Source organism: Tupaia chinensis, unplaced genomic scaffold (genome assembly GCF_000334495.1).
Source record: "Tupaia chinensis unplaced genomic scaffold, TupChi_1.0 Scaffold000116_1, whole genome shotgun sequence".
NCBI classification, from domain to species: Eukaryota; Metazoa; Chordata; class Mammalia; order Scandentia; family Tupaiidae; genus Tupaia; species Tupaia belangeri.
The window spans coordinates 1,680,512-1,687,928 of NW_006159580.1; the positions used below are offsets into that span (position 1 = coordinate 1,680,512).

Sequence of the window (7,417 nt, forward strand, 5' to 3'; positions counted from 1 at the left end):
ACACAGGACAGTTTACTACAGCCCAGAGATCTCGACAGGAACGGAACTGCGACTTGAAAATGTGTACAAGCCACAGCTTACCCATTTCCAACCCGGGAAGGCCCCTGGGTACCGGGGGACCTGTCCCGGCTCCCATCTTTAGCAGCTGTCCTCGGGAGTTATTGATGGATTCCTCAAAGTTGCTGGTGCTCGATTTCAGCTCTTTAGAAACTGTCGCTGCCGGATGGTGGTAACGCAGCAGTAATGCCATGTTCTGTGAGGCTGACCTTCATGGAAAGGTTCTGGGTTCGTGTCCAGAGACCTCCCCCAACAGGCCGGGTGTGTGCATACCGACTGTCCAGGGCTGGCTGAAGCTGGGGTGGATGGTGACACCAAGACCCTATTGGGTATGTGCTCGCTCTCCCTATCTACCCCCCTCTCACTCACGGAAGAAACTTCAAAACAAACAAACAAACCACTGCTGCCTAATACTTAAGTCCACCAAAACTCATGTATAAGTAGATCCATAGTGGGCCAGCAGGTGGCATGGCGGTTAAGGTGGCTGGATCCCACATGGCCGACCGCACGGTTCAAATCCCAGACCCAATGACCTGAAAGGAGTGTTGGGCGTGTGCGCATGCGTGCCTAAAACCCAAGAGGAGAGTGGAGGAGAAGGTCTGGCGGTTGATCAGCCCCTCTGGGGAGTGCTGTCTCGTTTTCCCTTTCTCTGTCTCTCTCTGGTGAGTGCGTGTGCCTGATAGCAAAACTAAGAGAGAAAATAAGAAAGGACATTTGTAGGAGCTTTATTGACAATAGCAGGACTAGAAAGGGCCTCAATGCGCATCCCCTGGTGAATGAGAAGCCGATGATGCATATCTTTACTGCAGAAGGCTACTCCCCTGCCAGTACTTCCCTCCAGCACCAACGACTCTCCCTGACCTAAGCCTGAGGGGGCGGGCAGCTGGACACAGTACACTGGGGACATCAGGCAGAATAGCCTGTACTGGGGTGGGGGTGGAGGGCCAGAAGTGGAGGCTCCTGTGGTACTGGCCATACAAGTTGAACATCTCTAATCAGAAAATCCAAATTTCAAAATGCTCGAAAAATTGAACGTTTTTTTTTCTTTTTCTTTTTCTTTTTCTTTTTTTTTTTTTTTGAGAAGGTTTTGCTATAGGGAGCATGCGCTTGACAGAAAGACAGAGAGACAGAGAGATAGAAAACGAGAAATCAACCCCCCAGGGGGATGGCCACACCACAATCCCTTCTCCTCCATTCTCCTCTCGGGAGAGGTGTGAGTTTAAACCACCGGGTCTGGGACGCGAACCATGATCAGCTACATAGGAGTTCAGCAACATAGCCATTATGCTAACTACTGGGCCCCCAAAATTGAAACTTTGTGAGTGCCATGGATGGAAACTTCCACAGACTTCATGTGATGGTTGCAGTCAAAATACTACAAGACGAGGCCAGCAGATGGGATAGTGGTTACATCTCTGCACTCCCACATGATCAACCATGGTTCAAGTCCCGAACCTGCTGGCTTGAAACTCATGCCTAGAGTGTGTGCATGTGCCCAAGATCTTGGGAGGAGAGTGGAGGAGAAGGGGTTGCAGCATGGACATCCCCCCTTGGGGGGTGATTTCTTTCTCTTTTTGTTGGAGAGGTTTTTCTGCTATAGGGCACGTGGGCTCGCCAGACAGACAGAGAGAGACCTAGAGACAGAAAACGAGAAATCACCCCCCAGGGAGGATGGTCACGCCGCAATCCCTTCTCCATTGTCCTCTCGGGATCTTGGGCACGCACGCACACGCGCCCGGTGTGAGTTTAAGCCACCGGGTCCGGGACGCGAACCATGGTCGACCACGTGGAAGTCCAGCGACATAGTCATTACACTAACTGCTGGTTCCCGGGGGATGATTTCTCACTTTCTCTTTCAATGTCTCTGTCTCTCTCTCTTTGACAAGTGCACATGCCCTAATGCAAAAACCTCTTAAAAAAAAAAAAACTGCAATACAAAAATATTGTATAAAATTACTGCCAGGGGGGCCGGCAGGTGGCGTGGTGGATAAGGGCATGGGATTCCCACATGGCCAACTGCATTTCAAGTCCTGGATCTGGCAGCTTGCTTTCTCACTTTCTCTCTCTCTCTCTCACTTTGTCGCTCTCTGGTCAAATTAAAATAAATAAATAAGTAATGTTAAATAAAATAATTCTTTAAAAAATTACTTTCAGTCTACGTGTGTAAGGTGCATATGAAACATAACATAAATAAATTTTATGTTCACACTTGACTCCCATCCCCAAGATATCTTATGATGTTTGTGCAAATATGCCCAAATTCGAAAAATATGAAATTTAAAATACTTCTGGTCCCATCCTATATTCTGTATCTTGGCCTGGGTGATAGTTAACATGGATTTACACACACACACATATAGACTTATACAAATTTATTAAGGGAGCCTGCAGATGACATGGTGGTTAAAGGCGTTGGATTCCCACGTGGCAGACTGTGGTTCAAGTCCCAAGCCTGGTGGCTTGCTTTCTCTCTTTCCCATTCTCTGTCTTTCTCTGGTCAAATTTAAAAATAATAACAAGTGACCAACAGTTAGCATAATGGCTATGTCGCTAGACTCCCATGTAGTCGACCACAGTTCAAGTCCCAGAAATGGTGGCTTAAATTCACGCTGGGCACGTGTGCATGCGTGCCCAAGATCCTGAGAGGAGAATGGAGAAGGGATTGTAGCGTGGCCATCCCCCCTGGGAGGTGATTTCTTGCTTTCTGTCTCTCTGTCTGGTGAGCGCACACACCCTATAGCAAAAACCTCTCCAAAATAATAATAATAATAATAATAATAATAATTTGAATTAAATAAATGAATAATTCTTTTTTAAAAATTTATTAAGTTGTAACCAAAGATTTGTGTGCTTTACTGTATGTATGTTACACACCAAGGAAAATTAAAAATCAAAATACTGATGCCTGGGCCCCACAACCAAGGTGGCTTAATCCATCTGGGATAAATGCTTTTTATTTTTCTGTTTTTCTACAGGGCACATGCACTCCTGGGAGAGAGACAGAGAGAGAGAGAGATTGAAAGAGAGAGAAAACGAGAAGTCACCTCCTGATAGGAGATGGTTACACCATAATCCCTTCTCCATTCTCCTCTCACATTTAGGGCACACGTGTGCCCAGCATGTTTTTCAGCCTTAAGATCCGAGACTCGTACCACATGGTCGGTCAAGCAGGATTCGTCCACCTTAACCACTATGCCACCAGCTGGCCCCTGGAGTTTTAAAAAATATGTTTTAGGGGACCAGCAGATGGTGTAATGTTCCATTGCTGGACTCCCACATAGTTGACTGTGGTTCGAGTCCCGGACCCAGTGGCTTACAACTCACGGTGGATGTGTGTGTGCATATGCCCAAAACCCCGAAAAGAGAATGGAGAAAAAGAAATTGTGGCATGGCCATCCCCCCTTCCCAGGGGGGTTTCCTTGCTTTCTGCCTCTCTGGTGAGCACATGCACCCTGTAACAAAAATCTCTGTAAAAAAAATAATAATGACTACATAAATGGTTGCCTATATACTGTGTGCTAGCTGTGTTTTGGTTGCAATCCAGTCTTACAGATGAGAAAACTGAGACAGAAAGAATTTGTAGGGCATTCGCGCTAAAGCAAAAATATATCTATCATCTATCTATCTATCTGTCTGTCTGTCTGTCTGTCTGTCTATTTATCTGTCTATCTATCTATTTAGCAACACATAACAATTGTGCTTAATTGTGGGGCTGCACTGTGATGTTACAGTACAAGAACACTATGTGTAAGGATTCGCTCAGGATAATTAGCACGCTTATCTCTCCGCATTCATCATTATCTGTGCGGGAACATTCGAAATCCTCCCTTTTAGTTATTTTGGGATACACAGCAAATTGTTGGCGTCTATATTCTCCCCCACTGTATTTCTTTTCTTTTTTTTTTTTTTTTCTTTTCAGAGAGGTTTTTGTTATAGGGCGCGTGTGCTTGCCAGACAGACAGAGAGAGACAAAGAGACAGAAAGCAAGAAATCACCCCCCAGGGGGGATGGCCACGCCACAATCCCTTCTCCTCCATTCTTCTCTTGGGATCTTGGGTACGCACGCACACGCACACGCGTGAGTTTAAGCCACTGGGTCCGGGACTTGAACCGTGGGAGTCCAGCGACATGGGAGTCGAGCGACATAGCCATTGCACCAACTGCTGGTCCCTCCCCACTGTATTTTTATAACATTAGAAACTGTTCTTTCTGGGCCAGTCTGTGGCGTGGTGGTTAAAATGGCTGGATCACACATGCCAGACGCACAGTTCGAAGCCCGGACTGGTAGACCTCACTTTCCTTCCCCGTCTTTGTCCAGAGAGTACATGTGCCCTCTGGCAAAACTTAAAACAGACAGAAAGTGTTCCTCCTATCTATCTGCCATTTTATTTCTGTTCATCAACAGCCCTCTGTTTCTCCCACTCCCTCCCAGCCCTGGCACTCTTCACCCCTCCACCTCTGTCAGGCAGTCCCCCACAATTTCCACGTAAGAGGGAGAACATGTAGCATTTCTCTCTCTCTCTCTCTCTTTTTCTTTTTTGCCTTTTTTCTTCTAGATTTGTTACAGGGAGCATGTGCCCACAGGAGAAAGACAGAGAGACAGAGTGAGAAAGCCCCTCCACGGGGGATGGCCCGCCACAATCCCCTCTCCTCCACCTTCCCCTCACTTGGGCGTTTTGGGCAAGTACGCACACACGCCAGGCATGCCTTCCAAGCCGGCAGGTCTGGGACTTGACCAGCAGCCAGCCACGTGGAACAGCCGCCTCAGCCACCATATCACCAGCTGGCTGTGATTTCTTTTTCTGTGTCTGGCTTATTTCACCTAACACAGTGTCCTACGGGCTCACCCGTTCAACAGCAGATGCCAAGATTTTGTTCTTTTGAATGGTTCCATTTTACATACAACGGATCAGGCCACGTTTTCTTTACCTCCTCACCCATTATGGACACTTGGGTGGCTTCGTATCTTGGCTATTGTGGCCAGAGCTGCAGTGAACGTCAGTGTGGACAACTTTGCGATGTACTGGCTTGCTTTTCCTTGGATATATACCTACTAGTAGGATTGTCGGACCATACAGAAGTTCTACTTTTAGTTTGTTTGTTTATTTATTTATTTATTTATTTATTTATTTATTTATTTATTTATTTATTTATTTATTTATTTATTTTTGAGAGGTTTTTGCTATAGGGCGTGTGTGCTCGCCAGAAAGACAGAGAGACAGAGAGAGACAGAAAGCGAGAAATCACCCCCCAGGGGTATGGCGATGCCACAATCCCTTCTCCATTCTCCTCTCAGGATCTTGGGCACTTACGCACACACGCTTGGCATGCTCGACATGAGTTTAAGCCACCAGGTCCGGGACTCGAATTGCAGTCGACTATGTGGGAGTCCAGCAACGTAGCCATTACACCAGCTGCAGGTCTCTAGTTTTATTTTATTTTTTAAGAATTATTTTATTTGGGACCAGCAGTTAGCATAATGGCTACGTCACTGGACTGCCACATAGTTGACTACAGTTTGAATCCTGGACCCAGTGGCTTAAAATCACACCTGGTGTGTGTACGTATGTGCCCAAGATCCCAAGAGGAAAATGGATGAGAAGGAATTGCAGCGTGGCCATCCCCCCTGGGGGATGCTTTCTGTCTCCCTGTCTCTGTCTTTCTGGTGAGTGCACACGCCCTATAGCAAAAACCCCTGTCTCTGTCTTTCTGGTGAGTGCACACGCCCTATAGCAAAAACCTCTCAAAAGAGCAAAACAAAACAAAACAAAAGACTCACACTGGGGCGTGCATGTGCATGCCTAAAATCCTAAGAAGAGAATGGATGAGAAGGGACTGCAACGTGGCCATCCCCCCTCCCTAGGGGGTGATTTCTCACTTTCTGTCTGTCTCCCTGTCTCTCCAGCGAGCACAGGTGCCTTATAGCAAAAATCTCTCTAAAACAATTAAAAAAAAAAATTCTGCATTGAGAAAAAAATTTCTGATTATTCTGGAAGGAGTGAACACTGACTAGCATCACAAAAAGGAGTTTCGACGGGGCTGGCAGGTGGCATGGTGGTTAAAGGCGCTGAATTCTCTCTCTCTGGACAAGTTAAAAAAATAACAATAACAATCCATTGTAATCAGAACTTACCCTTGAGACTAATTAACCTGCTTGCTTTGCTTCTGTAACTGGCGTTTTTGCTTTGAAGATGAAATCCCTCCCCCCCATCTCTCCTGACGCCTCTTCACTTTGTTCCTTTGCCCTTGTAAAACACCTGTGCGCTTTTGGCCTATATAAGCTCCTTTCTCCTTTCACTCGGGGCTGCGGGGTTTTGAGAGACACGAGTCCCCCGTATGCCACCGGCTTAATCAGTAAACTCCAATAAACTTGGCTACGTCTGGCTGTCCTCTTATTTCTCGCTGAGTAGACTATAACATGCCCTTAACTACCATGGCACCTGCCAGCCCCTACTTTCAGTTTTCTGAGGAACCACGGTTTCCTGCAATGGATGTGCCGATTTATGTTTCCACTAACTGTGAAGGAGTGCCCTTTTTGCCATGTTGTTGAGAGCATTTGTTATTTTTTGTTTTGATAATAACCATTCTAACTTTGGTCAGCGGGTGGAGTACTGGTTAAGGTGTTGGACCATCACACGGCTGACCACAATTTGAATCCGGGAAAAGCTTGAAAACCACGCCAGGCAGGTGTGAGTGTGTGCCTGAAATCCCAAGAGGAGAAAGGAGAAAGGATCGTGGTGTGGCCATCCCCTGTTGGGGGTGATTTCTCACTTTCCCTCTCTCTGTGCCTGTCTCTTGTTCTGATGAACACATGCAACCTATGGTTAAAAAAAAAAAAAAAAAATCCAGGGACCAGCAGTTAGCATAATGGCTATGTCGCTAGATTCCCATGTAGTTGACCGCGGTTCGAGTCCCAGACCCAGTGGCTTAAACTCACACCGGGTGCATGTGCGTGCGTGCCCAAGATCCCGAGAGGAGAATGGAGAAGGGATTGTGGCGTGGCCATCCCCCCTGGGGGGTGACTTCTCGCTTTCTGTCTCTATGTCTCTCTCTGTCTGTCTGGCGAGCGCACACGCCCTATAGCAAAAACCTCTCCAAAAAAAACAAAAGAAAAAAAATCCAACTGGACTGAGACAATATTGAGTTTTGATCTACATTTTCCTAATGATTAGTGATGTTAACATTTTCTTTTCCTGGGAACCAGCAGTTAGCGTAATGGCTATGTCGCTGGACTCCCACGTAGTCGACCGCGGTTCACGTCCTGGACCCGGTGGCTTAAAACTCACGCCGGGCGCGTGTGCGTGCGTGCCCAAGATCCCGAGAGGAGAATGGAGGAGAAGGGATTGCGGCGTGACCATCC

At 46.9% G+C, this 7,417-nt stretch overlaps 1 pseudogene; it reads left to right on the forward strand.

Annotated features, from left to right (window-relative positions):
• Window positions 1-847: 847 nt before the first annotated feature.
• Window positions 848-7,417, forward strand: part of LOC102489579 (40S ribosomal protein S9-like) — a 19,296-nt pseudogene continuing 12,726 nt past the window's right edge.